The 25258-nt window shown below is 42.1% G+C and overlaps 1 long non-coding RNA gene across 2 annotated transcripts; it reads left to right on the forward strand.

Moving 5' to 3' along the window:
* The first annotated feature begins 2444 nt into the window (after positions 1 to 2444).
* On the forward strand, positions 2445 to 18275 carry LOC147999894 (uncharacterized). 2 transcript variants are annotated; one of them, XR_015642690.1, is made up of 4 exons: positions 2445 to 2510; positions 4396 to 4632; positions 16559 to 16758; positions 18013 to 18275. It is a non-coding gene; the product is annotated as an uncharacterized LOC147999894 (long non-coding RNA). The 2 variants fall into 2 exon arrangements; XR_015642691.1 differs by lacking the exon at positions 16559 to 16758.
* Positions 18276 to 25258: the final 6983 nt, after the last annotated feature.

Genomic DNA, 25258 nt, shown 5'->3' on the forward strand with positions numbered 1-25258 from the left:
CAGTGAGCAGCCAAATCTAATAAACCAGAACGGTTTATGAAATGAGGCTGTTTAGATATGAATAATTGGAGGTTCATTAGCCACGGGTTGCAGCTTTTCTCCTGTTTCCTGTCTTTTGCTGGTTCTGGGCTACTCCAAGAGGGAAGTTTTCATCTTTGTAAAGACTTGGGTGGTAACCTCAGGCGGACCCATGATTGAATGGCCTACCCTATTGAGGCTGCCTTCTCCTGGGTCTCAGACCCTTGTTTCAAATCACATATGATGTGGATGGAGTTTTATCTCCCATGTTGGCCAGAGGTTCAGTGAGCCCCACAGTGGGATGAAGGATGGGTAACATGGTGAGTGTCTGGTAGGAGGCTTGCATGGTCCAGGATGACACCTCAGGTTCTGTTCTCATCAGAAATGAGTCATTGGAGCCATCCTGTATTTATGCATCCCATTCTTTCTGTGTTTTACAACTGGCTGCATAAATTGGTGGCATGCACCAGACACAATGAGGTTTATTGGCCAGCCAATCCAAGCTCTATGTCTGCACACGATGAGAGATTTGGGACATTCATCTTTCTATGCAAAGTCTAATCTTCCTTCAGTGTTCAGTCATTCTTGGAAGGGCCAAGAACATTTGACTAAACATTAAGAGGGTATGGATGGTAACCTGTAGGAGAGGCATGCCTCTAGGGTCACCAAGAGCTCTTGGTTTCACAGTCTCAGAGGTCTTGTGCTTCCCAACCTGCCAATTACCTGTCAAGGGTTTACTAAGCCACCATGACAGTTGGCTGCTTCATGATCTGATGAACTCCACACAAAATTTACTTCTTTCCCATACAGTACCTACTTCTCAGACCGTGGATTGAGGAAGGTAGAACGCATCAGAGGGTCATTCACATACCCTGACCACTTCCCACAGTGGGCTGACACAAATAGGAAACATTGAAATGCATGTGTGGACTGTGCTATATGTCTCAGGTTTCTGGAAAGTCTCTAGCTATTGTTGTCATAGAGATCTGAGAATTGCCCTAGTCTGATTACCAGCTATCCTTCTGTGACACTAAGTATTGGCCTAGAAAGTCCTTCAGTGGGTCTTCCCAGAATGTGAGTGTTCTGATCTCTGCAGCTTCTAGTTATAACTCTGTCTAGAAAAGAATGCTTTCCAAGTTTGATTAAATCAAGGCTGTCAAAGTGAAACTCTTGTGGATTCTACTGAGTTTACCTCAAACGAAATTTTCAGTGTCCTAAACAAAGAGACCTGGAGGGAGAAGTCAAGTGAAAATGGAAGAGGCCGTTTCCACTATAATCACATTACAGAGTAAAACATTTAGGGGAAATGTTAAAGAAAAGAAAAATGTATACATTGAAAGCTACAAAATACCCTTGAAAGAAATGAAACAAAACTCAAGCAAGGAGAAGACACCTAGTGTTTATGGGCTGTGGGACTTAGGCAGGTAAAGGCAGTTCTTCCTGAGCTCTTACCAATCAGTTCAGTGCTGTTCCTTCCTATCATACTGAGGGAGGATGTGCAGACTCAGACTGAAATGTTTGGGGAGTAAAAAGAGGACAAAAACAGTCTTGAAAAAAATTTTGAGGGATTCCTGCTAACCAAAACTAACAGAACAGCCATGGTAATCAGGGCTGTGTGATATTGGTATTCAAAAGATAAAATATTGAGGGGGCTGGAGAAATGATTCCATGATTAAGAGCACTTACTGGCTTTCTAGAGGGTCCCAGGACCAACATCACACAGCACAGAGCACCTGTTCTTCCAGTTCTTAGAGGTCTGACTTGCTCTTCTGACCTCCAAGGGCATCTGCAGATAAGTTGTAGACACACACACACACACACACACACACACACACACACACACACTCACACGCACTCATGCACTCACACACACACTCACACACACACACTCTCACACACACGCATGCATACGCACTGAAATAAATATTATGTTTAATTTTGTTAGGTGAACACAAGAGAGGTTTTCATATCCAGTGATGGGTAAGTAGTATTGATCAATATGGACAGTACTAAAGAGGAACTGGACCTTAAAAGGGAAAAGGAGAACTAGAGTACCTGTGTCTAACTAATATGGTAATCTGACATATGCAGGAGCCAAGTATTTCACTGAAAAAGGAGGTGACAGAGAAATAACAAACAGACCAAATGTTTCAGAAGATCACTTCGCCCTAGCTGATAACCCTGAGAAATCCAAGCCAGGGAACACACAGTATCAAAACTGTGAAAACAGCCAAGGGGAAATCATTTGAAAAGAACCTGAAAAAAAAAAAAAAAGACCTATGAAACAAAGAGAAAATACTAGTTGAAATGTACAAATAGAATCTCTGTGCCCTGTGTGGAAGCATCACCTGTCAATAAAAACCTGATAGCCAATGAACTGAGGCAGGCTTAGAAGGTGGGTCATCCGGCGGAAAGAGGGGAACTCTGGGAGTTTGTCAGAAGCAGCCTTGCCCCAAACTCTGAAGAAGGTAGTCGCATGAAACTGAGCAGAGGTAACTAGCCACACGGCAGACATAGACCACAGTAATCGGGTAATATAAATTACAAGCTAGACGAGGAATGAGCCAAAGCTTATAACCTAGGCATTTATTCATAAATAAATCTCAGAGTCCTCATTCTGGAAAAGAGCGGGCCAGATAGAAAAGCCCACGTTTACAAATGTCTCATTGAGAATCCAAGCTTTAAGCCTGAGAACTCCTGGATGGAAGACAGTTTCCTAGACACGGTGGGGAAAACCGCAGAGACACAGTGTGAAACCTTGCGGAATAGAAAACCCAGCTCTTCTACCGGAGCCTCAGTGCTCTTCCTAAGCACGGCTTTTAAACCAAAGGCTGTGAGCTAATTCAGCTGCACCTGTCTCTCTGACTGAAGCTTTAATGCACTTCCCAGGCTTGGCAGAGGGGTTGAGCAGCCTAGGCCTGTGAAAACCAAGTGTGTGCCTGAGGGAGAAGCCTGTAATGGTCTGGAGCAGAGCAGCAAGCTGGGTCCCAGCCCTCTTCCCAGAGCGGGCAGAAGTCACGGAGCCAACAGCAGCTCCAACCCAAAAACCTATAGGCAGCCAGCTGGACCAAGCTGATGGGGCAGAGCTATGTGCTAGCCTGAGGAGCCTGCAAACACAGAAGGACAGAAGGAACATTTTTCCCAGAGCTGCAGTGGGACTGAAAAGCCCCAAACTTCTGAACTGGTAAAGCATATGTTTGAAAATAGTAAAAGAGAAACAAATAGTTTGAAAATAATAAAATCCTTTTAAATATTATTTAAGTCTTTAGAGAGTTAAATAATATTAAAAAGAATTCTCCAAAAGAAAGTTTAGCGAAAAATAAAGGTATAAAGATTTTCTTAAATAAAGAAGATATTAAGTTTAGAGAATGATAAGAGAGAAATGGAAAATGCACGTAGAGAGTAAAATCTCCAACGAAAGGAGAGAGAAAGAAAAATAAAAAAGTCTCCATAGAAAGGAAAGGGTTAGAAAGATTTAAAAAAAAGAAAATGCTTTCCATATTTAAAAATGGGAGGGAAAGCAAAAGAGGACACTTGGACCCTGTATAATTTGCTCACAATATCACCATAAAATAATTATGTGTTCAATAATGATTATAATTCTGTGTATCCTCTTTAAGAAGGGATCAGAAGAAAATAGACTTAGAGAAGGAAAAAACTAAAAAGTTACATGCTAGGTTGGAGGCCATAGAACAGAGGCTAGAGGATTCTTTAAGTCTGCGTTAAGAATCTTCAGAAGAATATAACGTGGTAGTTCCAGATGGGAAAAATCCACAACCACTTGAGAGATTAGAAGAGCAACCCACAGAGATACAATATACGAGCTAAAAATAAAGAGTCTGCTTAATGACGCCACCTTAGAGCAATGCCACACAGTAGCTTATGCATTTCAGTTTACAGAGTTTGGAGAATTAAAATATGCATGCATGCTGATACATCATACCGGTGATACATATCCAGAATCCCAAGGGGCTTTGGCCTTGAGTTCTGGATAGGCCGATTCTGTAATTACACATTAATTAGAAGTTATGGTTATTATCGTGGGGATGCCTGTACAAATTAAAGCTGGCAAGGCTCTAGCATATATCCATAGTAAAATGAAGGGTATTATATAAAGGTATACCACACAATCCTACAGGACAAACCGTTGTAGAGGGATCTGATCATACTTTAAAAGAAATGCTTACCAAACAAATATATTGCATGGCACTTTATTAACTTTAAACTTTTTAATGCTAATGAACCAAAAACAACAGCTGCTGAGAGACATTGTATCATGGAAAAAAGACCGCTGAACTGTATCAGCCTGTTTTTATAAGGATGTGCTAACCAGAAATGTATGATATTTAGGAAGAGGTTTTGTATTTGTGTCCATAGGAGAGAAAAACAGCTATAAACTCCTTTCAAATTAATAAAGATCAGATTTGACCAGGGGAGACCCTCTGAAGGTCCTGACTGCAGGCAGAAAGAAAGAAAGAAATCAAGACGACCAACGAAACAGGCAAGATGTATCGCTCATCCTTCTACATGAGAACGGTTCAGAGATGGGCTCAGACATGAAAATGTCTCCAGCTTTGGAAGCTGCTACTTTCTCTGCACCTCCTGCACACTCAGGCAAGATTTAATTCCTCCAGGTCTCTGATGGAGTTGAAGGCTAGACATTTATAATCTGACATTTAAGTTTTAGTAGTTTACAATTTAGGAAAGTGTTTTAAAGTCTAGAAAGATATTTTTAAGCTGCCAATGGAAGTTTTGATAGAAAGTGATTTAGGTACAGAACTTTGGATTTACCAAGAGAGGATAGATAACCAAGTATTTTCTCCGAGGTTGCTACATACATATTGTTGTGGCCATTGTGAATGTAATTCTTATCTAATAGTTTTCATAATTGTTCTTATTGTATATAGGTTATAGGATGTTAGAGAGAGAACCTTTTATTGGACTAAAAGGGAGAGATGTAGAGACAATATCATGTGCACTGTGCGAAAGCATCACCTGTCAATAAAATGCCGAGGGCCAATGAACTGAGGCAGGATTAGAAGGTGGGATGTCCTGCAGAAAGAGGGGCACTCTGGGAGTTTGTCAGAGGCAGGAGATTCAAAGGAACTCTGAGGAAGCTGGATGCAGAAACTGAGGCAAAGTAACTAGCATGTGGCAGACATAGGCCAGAATAAATGAGTTATATATGTTATGAGCTAGTTGGGAAAGGAGCCAAAGCTTACGTCCTAGGCATTCATTCATAAATAATTAAGTCTTGGAGTCATTATTCTGGGAACAAAGAGGCCAATTAGAAAAGACCATGGTTACAAAAACAAGAAGGATGGAGGGGGAGGAAAAATTATGTAATTATATTACAATATCAAAAACAGGACGAAGGTATTCTGCATGGCAAATACACTTACATGTTGCCTGAGTGCTACATCCAGAAAACTATGTTTCAAGGATAAAATAAAGTTAAAGGTGCCCTCAGAAAAACAAAAAGGTGAAGAATTTGCTCCTGGTGCACAAAAAAGAAAAGGCTCTATATACCAAGGCAGGGCAGGACTCGGAGTGGAAACTCTAATAGAACATATGAAAAAGTAGCTGCTCAGTCACGCAAGTGCTTAAAGCAGGGGGACTTGAATTTTGTCCCCAGAACCTATGTGGGCGGGGGCGGGAGGAGGGATATAGGGTGTGGTGGACAGTTTGTAATCTCCGCACTCACGAGGCAGAGACGGGAAGGAGCTCCCAGGCCAACCAAGCCAGCTAGATAGGCAAGCTCTAGTTCCAGTGACCAGCCCTGTCTCACAAAGAAAACAGGGTGGACGATGACTCAGACGACACCTTTCATGAGTGCAGATAAACATACAAACACATACATGCAAACCGCATGCATGAACAATAAGTCTGGGAGGACAGAATGGAGAGAGACAGAACTCAGTGCAGCTGGGACTGAGCCCTCCTCAGTAGCTGATGGGAACATGGGAGGAAGGAAATGCAGCGAGTGGCCGAACTCTGACAGTCTGCTGGCCAACAGGACCTGGTGGAAGCACTAATACACCAGACATGCCCTGCGGGGCTTGTGACACATTTGCCAAAGCAGGCAAGGTCCTGCGATAGGAACACAATGCAAACACAATTAAGAGAATTGAAACCTGCAGTGTTCTCAGAGCATAATGAAGCCAAACGAGAAATCAATACGGAAGGACAACAGGAAACTCTCCAAGCGCTTGGAGATTATACAAGGGCTTCTAAACGAGCGAGTGAGCCCTGGTTCAGAAAGGACGCCTCAAAGCGCATTTAGAAGTGAACAGATATTGCCGAATAGGTGGGGATACGAGAGGGTGTGCGTATGGTGAAGATGGAGCTACGATAGCAATGGCGGGGGACCAACAACACCACACGGTTACAACAGGAGCTCGCAAACTGTCACCCTCTGTGCACGGTCAATAAACTGGGAGAAATGCAGTGAAATAAACTGAAAACAGCATACGGAAAGAAATATAATACTATAATAATATATAACAAACTATTATGTAATATATTCATTATATATAATAATAATATAATAAATATAATAATGTATAGTGCGCAGTACACTCTCTGGACCTGAAATCGGCGTGACTAATGGAAGGAAACACAGGAGGAAACCAATGGAAGTGGGGGAGGGTTGCTATTCACAAAAATGATAGAAACCCCTTAGAAAAACAACAAAAAGAAAGAGAAGAAATTTTTAACAACGAAGAGACAGGAAAATAATACAAAGACCTTAAATTGGTCATTCTCTCCTAATGTTGCAGCCCTTTAATACAGTTCCTCATATTGTGATGAACCCTTAGCCATCAAATTATTTTGTTACAACTTCATAACTGGAATTTTGCCACTGTGATGAATCATACTCTAAATATTTGATGTGTAATCCTGTGAGGCTCATGGCCCATAGGTTGAGGACCCTGCGCTAACTGTATTGAACGTCAGAAATATAATGACAAATTTCGCTTTTAAAAAAAAATCCCAGAAAAAAAATAAACAAATTTCTATGGAATTATTAGCACAAATTTTTTCATCTGACAACTTTCAAGATTGGGGGATGAAATTACCTTCTCCTTCCACCCAAATCCAGCAGCATGTGAAATACAGATCATACTCATCAAAGGAAAAACCCACCCAGACAATGTCTCAGTTTTGAGCATCTATGCCCCAAATGCAAGAACAAACACATTCATAAAAGAAACATTACTAAAGTTTCAATCACACATTGAACCCCACACATTAAGAGTGGAAGATTACAACATCCCACTCCTACCCTTGGACGGGTCATCGAGACAGAGATATGGAAACTAACAGATATCCATAGAACATTCCACAAAAACACAGAAAGTGAACATTCTCAGCACCTCTTGGAGCCTTCTCCAAAGTGGACCATATAATTGGTCACAAAGCCAACCTCAACCAATACACGAAGATTGAAATAACCCCAGGCATCTTGTCCAATCACCATAGATTAAAGATGGACCACAACAATAAAAACAACAGTTTTGTCTAACTTGTTGATTTTCTCAAAGAACCAGCTCTTGTTTTCATTGGTTCTTTATATTGTTCTCTGTTTCTGTTTGATTGATTTCAGCCCTGAGCTTGATTATTTCCTGGGTGTATTTGCTTCTTTTTTTTTCCCCAGAGCCCTTGGATGTACTTTTAATTCATTAGTCTGAGAACTATCCAATTTCTTTATGAGGGCATTTAGTCCTATGACCTTTCCACTAAGCACTGCTTTCATGGTAGCCCTTAAGTATGTTGTGCCTTCATTTTCATTGAATTCTATAAAGTTTTTAATTTCTTCCTTATTTCTTCCCTGACCCAATGATCATTGAGTAGAGAGTTGATCATTTTCGGGTTTCTGTTGTGATGGTCCAGCATTAATCCATGGTGTTTACAACAGAGATGTTTACACAGATTCCCATTAAGACTAGGCATTCATTATTTGTCACAAGCACCACAGATTCATTGAAAGTTAAAAAACATAATTTTGTGTGACTAAGTTAGCATTAAAGTCTTATATAGGTAAACTCAGTCAATATTTTATCTTCTGTCCTTGCACCTACAATAAATCGTTAGTTCCCTTCTTTGACTTTTGGTTAATGGTTTTACAACCTTTTGGAATGTGTTCTAAGTTGTAAATGTCTGCTTTATACCTCAGAAGCAATTAATTTGTGCCATGTAAAGATCGACTGAGTTCTAATTGCAGTTTTCATAACAGAGAGGGTTTTAATAGCAGTTAATATAATTACTAAACAAAGGGTTTAATAATTATGATTTTAGGAATTCTTACAGGATGATCATTAAGAATTAAGAAATCATCTATTTGTCTGTATAGCATCACTGAAAGACAGTACATCTTCACTGATCTACAGAAATCTGGCCAAAAGAATGGGCTAATATCTTGTAATTACTACATATATAGTAAAAGCATATTAAAAATCAGGAATCTTCCCTAAACTATAGTCCCTTCGGCTTTGCCTAGAAGGGCTCATCCATTGTGGTTTTACAGGGTGAAACCATCTCAGGAAGATTACCTGCTAGTTTTTAGCTGCTCCTAGATGGCTCCTGGCACAAACCCTTAGCCAAACTAACAAAAAGGCAGAGAGACCATAGCCAAATTAATAAATTCACAAATTGAAAAGGGAGACATAACAATGAACATTGAGGAAATTCACAGAATCATTAGGTCTTACTTCAAAAGCCTATACTCCACAAAATTGGAAAATCTAAATGAAATGGATCATTTTCTAGACAGATACTAATTACCTAACCTAAATTAAGGTCAAGTAAACTACCTGAACAGTGCTATAACTCCTAAGGAAATAGAAGCAATCATTAAAAATCTTCCAGCCAAAACAAAAAGCAAACAAATAAACAACAACAACAACAAAAGCCCTGGGCCAGGTATTTTTAGTGCAGAATTCTACCAGACTTTCAAAGAAGAGCTAGTGCTAATACTCCACAAACTATTACACAAAATAGAAACAGAAGGAACACTGCTAAACTCATTCTTTGAAGCCACAGTCAACCCAATACCTAAGCTACATAAAAACTCATTCTGACCAATTTTCTGTATAAACATTGATGCAAAAATACTCAATAAAATATTCACAAAGTGAATCCAAGAACACATCAAAAATATCACTTAGCGTGATCCAAGAAGGCTTCATCCCAGGGATGCAAGGATGGCTCAGTATTGGAAAATCCATCAATGTAATCACCATACATCAGTGTAATCACCATACATCAATGTAATCACCATACATCAATGTAATCACCATACATCAGTGTAATCACCATACATCAGTGTAATCACCATACATCAATGTGATCGCCATACATCAATGTAACCACCATACATCAGTGTAATCACCATACATCAATGTAATCACCATACATCAATGTAATCACCATATAAACAAACGGAAAGGAAAATACACATGGTCATCACATTAGATGCTGAAAATCTTTGACAAAATCCAATGCCTCTTCAGGTTAAAAGTTTTGGAGCAATCGGGGATACAAGGTACACACCTAACACAACAAAGGCAATATGCAGACAGCTAATAGCTAACATCAAATTAAATAGAGAGGAACTTAAAGCAACTCCACTAAAATCAGGGACAAAACAAGGCTGTCTATCATCTGCCTTTCTCTTCAATATAGTACTTGAAGTTTTAGCTAGAGCAATAAGACAATGAAGGGAGAACAAGGGGATACAAATTGGAAAGAAAAGTCAAAGTATTGCTAAAGTATTCATAGATGATACAATAGTATACATAAGTGACCCCAAAAATTCTAACAGAACTCCTACAGCTAATAAACACCTTCGGCAAAGTGACTGGATACAAAATTAACTCAAAGAAATCAGCAGCCCTCCTTTACACAAGTGATAAACAGTCTGGGAAAGAAGTTAGGGAGACAATACCCTTCACAATGGCCACAAATGATATAAAACACCTTGGTGTAACTCTAACCAAACAAGTGAAAGACCTATATGACAAGAACTACACGACTCTGAGGAAAGAAATTGAAGAAAATATCAGAAGAAGGAAAGATATCCCATGCTCATGGATTGATAGGATTAATACAGTGAAACTGTTCGTCCTATCAAAAGCAATTTACAGATTCAATGCAATTCCAGTCAAAATTCCAGCACAACACTTTACAGATCTTGAAAGAATAATTCTCACCTCCACATGGAGAAACAAAAAACCAAGAATAGCTAAAACAATCCTGAACAATAAAAGAACTTCTGGAAGCATCACCATCCTGACCTCAAACTGTACTGCAGAGCAATAGTAATAAAACTGCATGCTATTGATATAGAAACAAATAGTTGATCAATGGAATCAAATCAAAGACCCTGAAATAAACCTACACACCTGTAAACACTTGATTTTTCAAAACCATACAATGGAAAAAGAGAGAGCATCGTCAACAAGTGGTGCTGGTCTAGATGTCTGCATGTAGAATGAAAATACATCCATATTTATCACCTTACATAAAACTCAAGTCCAAATGGATCAAAGACCTCAACATAAAACCAGATACACTGAACTTAACAGAACAGAAAGTGGGGGATAGCCTTGAACTCATTGGCACAGGAGACAGCTTCCTGACCAGAACACCAATGACTCAGGCACAAAGTCAAGAATTAATAAATGGGACCTCGTGAAACTGAAAATCCTCTATAGATCAAAAGACACTGTCATTAGGACAAAAAGACACCCCACAGATGGGAAAAAGAGCTTCCTAACCCTACATCTCACAGAGGGCTAATATTCAAAATAAATGAAGAACTCAAGAAGTTAGACACCAACAATCCACATAACCTAATTAAGAACTGGGGCACAGCGCTAAACAGAATTCTCAACAGAGGACTCTCGAATGGCTGAGAAGCACTTAAGAAATGCTCAACATCCTTACTCATCAGTGAAATGCAAATCGAAACAACTCTGAGATTCCACCTTGTGGCTATGTTTAAAAACTCAAAGGTCAGCACATGCTAGAAAGGATGTGGAGCAAAGGGAACACTCCTCCACTGCTGGTGGGAGTGCAAATTTGTACAACCACTCTGCAAATCAACTTGGTTTCTCAGAAAATTGGGGATAGTTCTACCTCAATACCCAGCTATACCACTCCTGGTCAAAGGATGTTCCACCATCCCACAAAGACATGTTCTCCACTATGTTCATATCAGTTTTATTCATAATAGCCAGAAATTGGAAACAATCTAGAAATTCCTCCACTGAAGAATGGATAAAGAAACAAGGACATCAAGAATTCTGCAAGCAAATGGATTGGAACTAGAAAATATCATCCTGAATGAGGTAACCCAGACCCAAAAGTACATGTATGGTACATACTTGCTAATAAGCAGATATTAGCTATAAAGTACAAGATAACCATGCTATAATCAACAGACCTAAAGAAGCCAAGTAACAAGGAGGGCCCAGGGGAGAATGGTTGAATCTTTCTCAGAAGGGGAAACAAAATAGTTGCCAGAGGCCAATTGGGTGGACGGGGGAGAGAAGGGAAATTAGCAGGGGGCAAGCTCCAGGATTTTTCAGAGACCTGGGTTATGGGGAGTCTCTAGACAGTCTATGAGGGAGGTTCTAGCTAAGACTCCTAGCAGTGGGGGATATAGATACTGAAGTGGCCACTTCCTGTAGCCAGGCAGGACTTTTAGTGGAGGGATAAGGATAACAACCCAGCCACAAAACCTTCTACACAAAATGTGCCCTGCCTACAAGACGTGCAGGGACATAGATAGAACAAAGACTGAGGGAATGGCCAACCAATGACTGCCCTAAATTGAGACGCATCCCATGGGCAAGAACCAATCCCTGTCACTATTATTGATGTTCTGTAATGCTTACAGACAGGAACCCAACATTACTGTCCTCTGAGAGACTTCACCCAGCAGCCAATGGAAAGAGAGATACAGAGATCCACAACCAAGATCTCCTGTAACTTGGAAGTGAAAAGAAGACTGGGGGGAGGGGGCAGGTAGAAAGTAGTCGGGAGGGAGGATGGGGAAGAGATGAGGATGTTAATGGGGAGGAAAAACATTAAATTTTGTTTGAAAATTCCATAATGAGGCCTAAGTATTTGTAAGCTAAAGAAGATAACATTTAAACCATCATATAAAAATTGTGCTCATTCATTTCTGAATTTCAAGGGCTCCTCTGACAAGTGGACAGTGCAGTGGGTGCACCTTTTCCAGAGGTGCCTGGATGGATGCTTGAACAGAAGATTTGCCAAATAGACATTGTGCTGTCAAGAATTTTACCATTAAAAGTGCATTATTGTAGCAAAAAAAAAATTGTGCTCATATAGTGAATAGCCTGATAGTTGTCACTCATGGACACATGCCAAATAACTACAATCAGTCTTAGAGTAGTTTCTTCACCGTAAATAATAATCCTGTAACACATTCTCATTCACAGTAGCCTTGAAGGAAAGAAAGTAGCTAGGAAATACTTAATCAAGGAAGAGAAGGAACTCTACAATAAAATCTTTAAACCACTGAAGAGAGAAAGACTGTAGAATATGGCAAGACATCCTGTCTTCATGGGTTGGTAGAATCGATATCATGAAAATGACTGCTTTATCAACAGCTGTTTGAAGACTCATTACAATCCCGATGGAAATCCCCATCTCATTATCACAGAAATAGAAAACCCTGTGCTGAAACTCATATGGACCCACAGGAGACCCTAGAGAGCCAAAATAATCCCTAAGGAAACTCACAATGCTGAAGGGATCACAATTCCAGAACTTGAGACATACTACAGAACCATGGTGATAAAAACAATATGGGACTAGCACCAAATCAGAACAAAATGGAAACCGTGAGTACATGTAAATTCAGACATTTACTATTTGAGAAAGATACCAAAAACCTAAGCTGTAGAGAAGAAAGCACCTTCAATAAACAGGGCTGGAAAAACTTAGAGTCTACTTACCGAAGAATAAGATTAGACCCATTGTTACCCCATCGCAAAAATCTAACTCCAAGTGAGTAAAGGACCAACATGAGGCACAGAAACTGCTAGAAGGAAACATAAGCATGATACAGGTGTAGCACATGATACAGGTGAAGGACAAGACTTCCTGGATAGGACTCCATTTGCCTAGGAATTAAGGCCAACAACTGACAATTTCATAATACTAAAATACTTCTGCACAGATAAATAAATAATCAACCAGGTGAAGAAGAAGCCCATAGAATAGGACAGAATCTTTGTCAGCTACACATCTGACAGAGGATTACTATCAGAGTATATAAAGAACTTGAAACAAAAAGTAATGACACGTTTGAAAAAAGCTGTGGGGGTGGGGAGTTGGATCTGAATAGAGTTCTCAAAAGAAGAAAAAAATGGCTAAGAAATATCTCAAAAAGTGTTCATCATCCTTAGCAATTACAGAAATGCAAATCAAAACAACTTTGAGACTTCTTCTTACTCCAGGAAGAATGTCGAGGGTCATCAAAACAACTGAAAACAAACCCTGGAGTGGATGTGGTGAAAGGGAATCTGTCACTTGCTCAGGGAGGATTGCCAACTGGTACATCCATTATTGAGAATCTTCAAACTCCTAAAAGTACATCCACCATGTTACCCAGCCATATCACTCATTGGCATTTGCACAGATGCTGTGACATTCCCCTCCGAAGATACCTGCTCAGCGGCGTTGCTTGCTGTCCTACTCAGAATAGCTGAGAACAGGACATGCCCTAAACGCCCTGTGACTGATGAATGGATAAGGAAATGTGCACATACACTATGGAATACTGTATCTCTAAGAAAAAAATAAATCACTAATGTTTCAGGTAAATGGATGGGGCTAGGTATAATCCTATTGAATGAGGTAACCCAGAACCAGAAAGACAAATGCCCTCCCCATGTTCTCTCATCGGAGGCTCCTAGCTCCAAATCTTCAGATGTGAGTTCATATTCTAGCGTGACTGCAGAACCCAGGAAAGTGAAAAGGGACCATCACTGGGGAAGGAGCTGTAGGGTTGACAGTGGGCTGGTTGAGATCTGCAATGGGAGTGAGGAGAAGACCCGGAGTTTCCGCACAGGGCCTTGGTCAAGGTCTGGAAGGGTCTGTTCTAGGTTTATTCCAGCACTTAAAATCTTTGGTCCCCTGCTCCTGCCATGCTCCTTGCGCCTTAGGTGGGAGTTATTTGTAGTCATATCTATTGGCTCTCTCCCTTTCCCCATTTCTTCGATCAGATCACTTGTACCCTGCTATCATATCCTTCTTGGTACATTCTCTGGCCAATAAAATAAGATGTAAATCCAGTGTCTCCTCATGACCCTGTCCCTTAGAAAGCCCTGTGATGACACTGTGGCAACATGTGGCTGCTGGCTGGTGGGCACAAACACTGTGGATCTTTAAGAAGAGGCCCTATCTTCCCAGGGCCACATTCCTATCAACTGAAAGCTATTCCGTGCCAAGGGTAAAATGCAAGGTGACATGTCACTGTGACCTGAGGGTCATTGGCAGTGCCATCTCCTAACAGATCACTTATACCTGTAAGAGGTCACCCTCTTCCCACTCTTGGGAGTGGAATACCCAAGTCTGCACACAGTGCCTCAAACACAGAAAGAATGCTGTTTGTCACCAGTGCTCTGCTCTGAGCATCTAACAGCTTAACCATAGTCTCAAGGCAGGAATCCACTTCGTCCCTCACTCAGGCTTGCAGTACCAGCTGCACACATACACACATACACACACACACACACACACACACACACACACACACACACATTCAGGAAAACCATGGCATTGTTAAGGTCAAAGCCCATGTCCTGGCAGCCCTAAGAATTGTCTTTGATAGGCCAACTAAGGGGCAGGTAATGGTAAAGAGCAGAAGAAGGAGATTTATTCAGTGTGCACATTGGGATGGCCCAGCAACATCCTCTTAGTCAATCTGCAGGTTACTGACATGTGGCTCTTGTTTAAATAGAAGGCAAGGAGCTGTGTATGCATAAGAAAGGAGTCCTGGTCTGGGCATGGCTCTACCCATCATCAGTTAGTCCATTATTCTTTCTGCTCATGTCTGTCCTATGATCTAAAAAGTTATAAGCAAAGACTAGAATCTCTTCCTGGTAGATAAATTCACTTGTCTGGCTACCACCTTTCTTTTCTCCCAGCATGAGATTCCTGAGAGATTCCAATTCCTCCTGGGCCATTGTTCAGTGGTATACTGGCCATAGGGAGGACCACACATGTGTCTCTTTAGGATGCCCTCACTCCTGCTCTCACAGTTGCCTGGTGGCTACAGTGCTGTGGTTCCAGCATCTCTTCAAGAGCTCTATTCTAGATGTCTAACTAGCGTCTTGGATGCATGGATCCCATGAGCAGAATGGACTATTCCTGATGAAGTCCTAAGAGAAATGTCACAGCCCAGCACTGCCTCGGCTAAGCTGCAGAAGAACAGGACATGTGGGGAAGACCTAGGGACAAAACCCCCACACAGCACCATTCCTGGTGGCGATTGCAGACCTGCCCAGCTCCCTGGGGGACTTTCAGGACCTGTCTCATTTGTGGATCACATGCTATCGGTAATTATCTGGAAATTGTACACTAAAATTGCTTCAAATTTGCCCTAAATGAAGTGCAGATAATTGTCGTAATTAGAAAGGAGATGCAGCCTAGGAAAGCTACAGAGATAAAAGTCAGATGAAACAGTGTTGATGTGGAGTGAGGAGACAGAGGCCGAGTTCAGACATAATTCTGGCTTTTGAGTGCCCTTTGGAGTATGAAGTATTAAAATGCCCAGGTCATTAATTAAGCCATCTGCCTCACTCTGGCATTATTGAGTTTGCATAGATACTCGTGCTTACTGCATTAAGGTAAAATGTTCCTTAGAGGAAGGACATTTGAAAGAATGGAAGTCACACCATTTATCGAATTACGCTGGACTTATCTGATCTTTGGAGTCCCATCTCCTCCAAGCAACTCTATCTCCCATTTTTAAGAACCACTTTGTCATTTACTGACTGAAGAAACCACAAAGCGGGTTGACATTTTCATTAAAGGAACGAGAGTAAATTATCATGCCTGTGACGTTCATCTAACAGACATAATTTACTGACCTTTCACTGTGAAAGTCCATGCCTAGCCCCTCCCACCCCCCACCCCACCCCCATCCCCGTCTTTTGGAAATCTCAGAAAAAGAAAGATAAGAACAAGAGAAAGCTAAGATCCAAATATGTAATTCCTGGGTTGAAGGGGAAACTCCTTTCAGACAGTGCTTGCTTTGCAAACATAAAAATCCGAGTTCACCAGAAATCGCCCACAGTGAAGTCAGGGATGCCAACACACGCTAGGAGACCCAGCACTGGGGAAGGAGACACAGGCAGATCTGGGGGGTGGGGGGTGCGTTGGCAGCCAGTCCAGCATGGCATATTTGGTAAGTTCCAGGCCAGGGAAAGATTCTGTCTCAAACAACACAGTAGGTACCTCCTAAGAAGTGACGTCTGAGGTCATTTTCTAACCCCCACAGGCACATGTGGATACGCATGCAAAAGAAAGGAAACAGAATTCAAAATTCTGAGAAATTGGAATGTCGCTGGTCTAGAATATACAGTCACTGTACGATTGAAGCTTCCTGCATGCAACGCACGAATTTTGAAATCCTCACATGCCCGACTCAGTTCCCTTCAAGTCTCAAGGACAGTGATTCCTTTAAATTACTGGTCTGAGGTAAAGGTTTGTTTCTGCTGTGGGAAGCTAGGCCTGCCATTGTCTGCTGCCTTCAGGGTGCCAAGGAGGAGAGAGCTTTCCCACTGTCCCTTAGAGCCTTTGTCCACAGCCCTGCAGACCTGCAGCACAAGCAGGCTGCTGTCCCGCTGCTCAGGTGAAAACCCACCCAAGTGGCTGAACAAAGGTCTTATTCTTTACATCCACTGTCAGCCTGGAAAGCCTGTGCGCTAACCCAGAGGGGGCTGCCTACTACCCTGTCCTCTTGCCCAGAAGGAGGGGTGACCCTGTGTTTCCAGGAGCACATGAGAAGAGTGACCTGACCTTCTTCAGCTCTTCCTAAGGAAGAGTCAATCCCAGCAGGGTGATCTCAGCTGTAGAAACTAAAGAGAAAGAGACACAAGAGCAAGGGAGTGACAGAATGTTGGCCCACTGGGGCCTTGTGCAGCTACAGAATGTTCCCCTCTTCCCTGGGAGGCACTTCAAGAATGGGTGAGCCAAAATAATAGTTCTAAAATGAAAGACAGGCCGTCTCCGGGCCAAGTGTCTCAGAGTAGCCAGAATATGACACAGCAAGATGGCTTCAACGAGCAGAAAAGCAGAGAAAAAAACCCTTGAAAACCCTGAAGCTCCCAGAAGCTCAGCACCCCATCCAGCATGTCATGCAGAGGCACAAGGGGACGTAGCTGTCTCTCAGAGATAGCATCCTGCAGGGCAAGTAATGCCATCCCCAAACAGGAAAAGTGTCTACAAGTTCATCCCAGACGATATCGTTCAAAGAAGAAATGGAATCTGTAGTTTCACTCTGCACTCCTCAAATTCCCCCATCCCTGCTATCCCTAAAGCTGAGAGACTCCATTTCCAGGAGCTCTGCTGTACTGGAAATCTAAGGAGTCTGCACAAAGCACTTACCTGTTTGTATAAGGCTCTGGGGTCCAGCCCCAGGGAAGAAAGGTGGGAAACAGGGAGAGTAGAGAGCTTAAGATATACACAGAAGCAGGAACATGTACATACACGCACATACACCTAGGGGATGAAGGGAGGGACAGAGGGAGAGAGGGGGAGGGGGAGAGAGAGAGAGAGAGAGAGAGAGAGAGAGAGAGAGAGAGAGCGAGAGCTGTTCTAAGAAACAGTGATGATTACAGGCCACAGGCAAGAAGACAGAGGTATTTTCTTGGCATTTGAGCTGAGGTTATGTGAGGATATAATGAATTTGTTCCATGCTCATGAGAACATCCTATTCTGATATTTCTCCAGAAGTGGAACTGGACCTGGTAACGAATGTGAGAAGGAACCCTGGGACGCCAAGACCTCATTTCTAGAGAATAAGATTGAACGATGTCTCCACACCTCAGACGTTTTTCTGAAGACAACTAGCATTGCTGTGCCGTATGTATAGATGCATAACCTTGAACTGAGTGTGTTGGCCTGTGCAGCAGGCTTCCCTACTGAGCTGTAAACTCCTAACTCCATTATGGAAGGAGCCTGAGTAATAAAAACTGCTTGTCATGCAAATTGCACCCAAGTGCTCAGCTGCTTTGAGTCCCGGGTTTCCCAATTCATTTCTTCCAGCATTAATCAGGAGAGACAACTTGGCCACCCTTTCTCAATATTCACCAGACCAGATCAGATGCATATGCAGTAGATTTAGTAAAGAAAATACAAAATGAGAGTAGACAGAGACAGTAGGAAAATGAGAGCAGGAGTGACAACCCTGGCAGAGCGCAGAGTTCCTTTAAAGCAGCTAATGGCGCACTCCTAGTCTTAACCTTTCTCGTGCATCTGTGGCCTTATTTAAAGAGTTGGGCAGATACTGCTGTCTTGGTAAGTCATATAATTTATAACATTAGTGGACTTTCTTAAGATTGACCATTTTGAGTAAGGCACAGCGGGCCGTTAGGAGTTAGGCTGTAGCCCAAATGTTGCTTGTTATTTGGTTGGTTGTTTGGTTAGTGGTTTGTCTAGATGAATGCCTTGTTGGGTAGTTGGTTGGGTGGGTGGTTAGTTGGGTGGTTGGGTGGTTGTTTTGTTTGGGTGGGTGGGTAATTGGGTGGTTGGTTGGGTGGTTTAGTATTTGGGTAGGTGGTTGGTTAGTTGAATGGTTGGTTGGTTGGTTGGTTAGTTGAATGGTTGGTTGGTTGGTTGGTTGGTTGGTTGGTTGGTTGGTTGGTTGGATGTGTGGATGGTTCGGTGGTTGAGCAGCTGGGTGATTTGGTGGTTGGGTGGGTGGTTGGTTAGTTGAATGGTTGGTTGGTTGGTTGGTTGGTTGGTTGGTTGGTTGGTGGGATGTGTGTGTAGTTGGATGAGTGGCTGGGTGATTTGGTGGTTGGGTGGGTGGTTGGTTGGATGTGTGGGTGGTTGGGTGAGTGGCTGGGTGATTTGGTGGTTGGGCGGGTGGTTGGTTAGTTGGGTGGGTGGTTGGGTGAGTGGCTGGGTGATTTGGTGATTGGGTGGGTGGGTGGTTGGTGGTTGTGAGCATATTCTTAATGGCTGAATCATCTCTCCAATTTTTTTGAGACATTACATCATTTTCAAAGACTGAGTATCAAAAATGGGGCAACCCGTTTTATGACTTTGCAAATCCAGGCATCAGCCAAGAAGGGTGGTCACTGTAACAGAGCACAGACTGTTGTTTTTGTTGCCCTGGTGCAGCTCTGCCCCTCCCTTTCATCTTTGTTTGAGTAGTGGCATGAGCACTGGGTTACACATCATTATCTAGGTCCCATCTGCCCTCCCCAATTTATGTTTGTCTTTTTCTCAACTAAACTCACATGCGAGTTTGTTCGTGTGCTTTACATCCTGCTGAGGATTGTCGGACACTTGATGCTGCCACGTCTCTCTGATGTTAGGCTCAGCTTGGTTAGTTGTCTATTCTGAACTTCTCATCTGTATTTAGACGTAAGGTGACTTGACGCACTTATAAAAATAACCCCGTAGATGGTATTTCTTACAAAAATAGGAGGGTAGGAGAGAGAGACAGAAACAGAGAGAGACACAGAGCGGTGGGAGGAAGAGAAGGGCCAATCTAAAATGTAACTGGTGATTTCAGCATCTCCCCTTAAAACTCACACAGAAACCCAATTCCAGAAGGGCAGCAAGCATGTGTGGAGGGAACAGGTGATGCTGACAGCCTGGCGGAGAAGCATAGAACATTCCATCAGCACTGACTACACACCTGGTCAAGATGGGCTGTTTTCCCCTCATACACCAAGCTAAGAAGTGTAAGAGAAGTGATCTCATTTCTGCCAGAGGATTGTAGCAGAGAAAACATGACCATGCTGGTATAGTCCAAATATTTGGGAATTCATTTTCTGCTGCACTGTCCAAGGAAGGAACCTTTAATGGACTTAGGCAATGGTTTTAGCTGAAGAGCAAACATGGCAAGATTGATATATTAGACTTGAAATACATTACAAGATAAAAAACGTTCCTTTTAAAGGCATTAGGATGAAAATAAGGTAACAGATTGAGTAAAAGAGGGTGTTTGCACAGCAACATCTGAGAAAAGCTTACTGAAAATACAAACATAGGAAGAATCATGACAAATCTATCACCAGAGAATCTCATTAAAAGGGACATACAGATTTCAATGGCAGTTCACCATGAGGTGGAATAAATGCTGGTGCATGTCTTTCTTAGTTAGGGTTTTACTGTTGTGAACAGACCATGACCAAGGCAACTCATAAGGACAACATTTAATTGGGGCTGGCTTATAGGCTCAAAGGTTCAGTCCACTATCATCAAGGCAGGAACATGGCAGCATCCAGGCAGGCATGGTGCAGGAGGAACTGAGAGTTCTACGTCTTCATCTGAAGGCTGCTAGCAGAATAGTGACTTCCAGGCAGCTACAGTGAGGATCTTAAAGCCCACATCCATAATGACACACCTACTCCAACAGAGCCACACCTTCTAATTGTGCCACTCCTTGGGCCAAGCGTATACAAACCATCAGAATGACCAACCATTGTTCACCCTTAATTGGAGGAAATACAAAGTCCTTGCTCTATACAATTCTGGGCCTGGCATTTAAACAAAAATATTTAAAACCAAATCCCATGGTGCATTCTATGTTAACTACAGTTTGAATATGTTACAGTTAGGGATATGTTACAGATTGGCCCGAACACTTTGGAAAATAGCATGAAAACTCCTTTAAAAGCTAAATACCGTGCTACGAGCATAGCTCAGTTGGTAAGGTGCTTGGCTACTGTGCTTGAAGTTCTGGGTTCCATCCCCAGTGCTGCATGTGCCTGATATGGCCATGCATGCCCTGAGGCCTGTCTGGATCACGTAAGAACTGGTACCTCAGAACAGGGAGCTAAATGCAGCACTCACATCTAGATATGTTATTCAAGAGAAATAAAGACACATGTGAAACAAAGACCTGTAGGTAAATGTTTGGGCTCATGGTTTCCATGCAAGTGAACATCTTGCATCTCTGCTAACCGGTTCCTGGGTGTGGCCAGAGGTAGGTCATCAACAGCTCTAGAGAAGCAGAAGCATCAAGGATTAAAGAAAGAAGAAAGTGTGACTCATCCTCCTTAGTTTCCCCTTTATCCCCTTATAATACTTTATTCCATCACCCCTTCCTAGGAAGATGCTCTCATTCTCCCTTGTCCCTTTCTAGATACCTAACCTCTGTGCAAATTCTAAACAATTCATACACATTTAAAGCTTAAGAGTGGGGTTTGGGGATTTAGCTCAGTGGTAGAGGGCTTGCCTAGCAAGCGCAAGGCCCTGGGTTCGGTCCCCAGCTCCAAAGGGAAAAAAAAAAGCTTAAGAGTGGAGGGCCATTGGGCTGTTTGTTTGTTTGTTTGTTTGTTTGTTTGTTTGTTTGTTTTACTGGCTACTGTGAATAGAGCAGCAACTGACAGGATGGACAGGTGCCACTATGGTAGGATATGCAGTCCTCTGGGTATACAGCCAAGAGGGTTTAGCTCTTGTAGGAGATTCACTGTCGGCCTTTTGAGTAACCTCCATAGTGGCCACACTTGTATTCTGTCATTTGTTTCATCAATCCTGACAACTTTGTCCAAGTTTGAAAACCTGAATCTCAAAGTAGCATTAAGCGTTCATTTCCCTGATGGCTAAGGATGTTGCCCATTTCTTTAAGTGTTCTAGGTCATTTGTGTTTCATCCTTTGAGAACTTTTTGTTTAGTTCTGCACCCCATTTACAAACAACAGGGCCTACAACAGTGACCTGCCTGAAAGATATATTGGTCTAACAGTGTCACAAATGTAGGAGGAGTTGGCCATTTTTCAGTGGATTTAAGGCCCACTCCATGACCCAGAACCCATATCTGATACTGTTAATAAGGCTAAGAACCGAAGACTAGGTATGGTATGGGTAATGGAGGAAAACCCACTACCATTATTGTTCCAGATGAACATAGCAATAAAATGATAGCTATAAAATGACTTCTAATGGTATGTTGCTCTACCTATAGATCATTCCACCCAAGTCCTCATCAGAGAAACTTTTGCTTGTGGCACAGAGATCCACACAACTGGACAGTGTGCAGAGATCGGGAGAACTTGGAGCACTCATCATCAAACACCTCCCCGCAAGGCTCAGGGATCTGTATGGAGGCGAAGGAAGCAGAAATATTTTAAGACCCAGAAGTTGTGGGTCACTTCAAGGAAACAGGATCTCTCAGACACACAGGGGTGATACACATAGGAACTCATGTGTACCACAAGACCTGCACAAGTTTAAGCCAGACCAAGTCCCAACAAAGACTGAGAAAAGGAAGTAGACACAAAGTTTCCCTGCCCCCAACCAAAATGTTGCAACTGATAGCTGCTGGGAGGTGGGAATTGGTGTTCTCTGAAGGACAGTCACTGGGAATGTCAACCACACGTGATAGCAGGCCCCATGCCCTAGAGTACTCAACCAACACAAAACGGACTATCTGCTTTTTGTTTTGGATTTTTTTTTTTGCTTTGTTTTGTTTTACTGATTTTCTTTCTTTCTTTTGTTTGTTTTGATATCTTTGGATTTTGTATTGTTTTGTTTTTCTTGGAAGATATTCTTTGAGAGAAAGAGAGATAGGAAGAGAGAACATGAAGTGGGGTGTGCAGGATGCAGGATCAGTTGGGGAGCGAAAGTAATATGATCAAAATGTATGGAAAAAATAAAATTAAAAAATGACTTTCAATTAGGACTTCATGTGAGATCTGTGATCTATATAACATTAATAAAATGACCAAAAAGTGTTTCAAAGGTGTAAAGGAGCCAGGTGTAGTGGCTTATGCCTTTCATCCCAGCATTTGAGAGGCAGGGACAAATGAGTTCGAGGCCAGCCTGGTCTACATAGTGAATTTCGGACAGGCGGGACTGCATGGTGAAACTTTGTCTTGAACAGGTAGGCAGGCAGGCAGACAGAGTGAAGTTCTCTGGGCAGCTGTTTCTTGGTTGATATGATTAGATATTTGAATAGTAACGAGATGACTCTAAGGGAACTTTATTGTGCAGTATCTACCAAAAATGACTACTCACACATAGGTTTAGCTAATAGTCTTTATTAGACATTTGACAATTACACTGGGTGTTTGGAATCAAGTATAGCCCTAAGCCTTTCTGAGGGTGAGCATTTAGGCATGAAAGCCATATCCAGGTTTGGCATACTCAGTAAACAAGATTTATCCAGAAATAGAACTACAGAAACCAGAAGGCAACATTATTACATTTAGAGATTTTCCCAGAACTATGAACATTGATGAATTAGGACTTTGTTTTCATTTTGGTTGGTGGTGCAGTCTACATGCTGAGTCATATGGCCTGAATGGTATTTCCATCATGGAGTCAGTTGTGCTAAGGGACTGGGACCCTTACAGACTTATCTGGCCAAACATTTCACAAAATAATAGCACGACATCCCTTATAGCAGTTAATCATTCAATAATAGTTCCTCATGCTTTAGTGTTAGCTCCACACTGTTGCTTGTCACTGGGTTCACGAGACAGAAATCCCTAAATTGTGCCTCAAGTGTCACTGCACTGACATAGGCTCAGAGCACTGCTATGAAAAGCTGTGTTCCGGGCCTGCTGCCTCTCAAAGCCTTGGTCTCTTGTTCCTAATTGAGAACAGCCATGCTTACTTTGAGCAATATAACATTTAGATTGCTTGGTAAGTAGAGTATGCCTAAAAATGTTACTGTTTATATTCAAAATCACCACTCTTAAGGTGAGAAAATTGTAAAGAGGGAGGAAAAAAAACCATCTCACTGGCACTTCTTAGATCAATCACTTAGAAATAAATCACTGTCTTTAAAGGACGGTTCACACAGGAAGGCCATAACGTATTCAGGCGAAGTCTCCAGAGGTTTAATGGAGTTGAACCATGAAAATCGCCTCACCGAAGAAGCTGACTTCCTGGACAGCTATCATCTTTCTTACCCCAATTTTGGAAAAATCAAGTGACAGAAAAGATAACTAAAACGTAGACCACAGAGTAGGACTCCTAGACAGTGGTAGGGAAGACTCAGCTCCCATGGCAAGAAGACTGATCTGTGCTGGGGAAGCCATGCTTTTTCCTTACTGACCAGTGGCCACTGACTATTAGCTGAATTCCTTACCAGAAGCCCCTCATCTCACCTTTCTGAATACCAGCCTGGAAGAAATTTTTTATCAATGTTGGCTTCATTTTAAAAAGAAAGTGACACCCAAAGACTATACATGGACTGACCCTGGACTCTGACCTCATAGGTAGCAATGAATAGCCTAGTAAGAGCACCAGTGGAAGGGGAAGCCCTTGGTCCTGCTAAGACTGAACCCCCAGTGAACTAGACTATGGGGGGAGGGCGGCAATGGGGGGAGGATGGAAGGGGAACACCCATAAAGAAGGGGAAGGGGAAGGGGCTAGGGAGATGTTGGGCTGGAAACCAGGAAGGGGAATAACAATCGAAATGTAAATAAGAAATACTCAAGTTAATAAAGAAAAATAATTAAAATATAAAAAAATAAAAAAAGAAAGTGACAGAATTATCCAAGTGCTGGACTTTGAAAAATTACATGTGCAATTTTCCAGAAAATGAAATTGTTTAAAATTCTACATATGCAGAATTTAACAAAAATATGTCTTTCAAACAAGATACATGTGGTGTGCACATCTGAAGATAAAAAGGAACATACAAATCCCACCCTTAGAACATGATCACTACCAATTAGACATGGTCTGTAGGGAACCCCTTCAATCAGCACACAGGGGAGAAGGGTGTGGTGGACACCCCTGCTTTCCCAGGGGTGTTTGTCCATCTGTCTGTTTCTGTTTCAATGCATTTCTGAGTAAATCAGTGAATCTCCTGTGCCAAGGCTTCAGCCTCGAGGAGCACAGGGCACTGTCTGAGAGGTCCCTGGGGCCATGATGACGCTACATGTATGTCTTGTAGAGTCAGGAAATTACAAGAGCACAGCAAGTGAAGTAAGCTGACCACTGAGAGGCTGATCAGCTTTGGAGTATCAAAGCTGACTCTCCACGCTGAGGTCATCCCCTCTAGACTT

This window comes from Rattus norvegicus, chromosome 18, assembly GCF_021556685.1.
Source record: "Rattus norvegicus strain SHRSP/BbbUtx chromosome 18, alternate assembly SHRSP_T2T, whole genome shotgun sequence".
In the NCBI taxonomy this organism is placed as follows: Eukaryota; Metazoa; Chordata; class Mammalia; order Rodentia; family Muridae; genus Rattus; species Rattus norvegicus.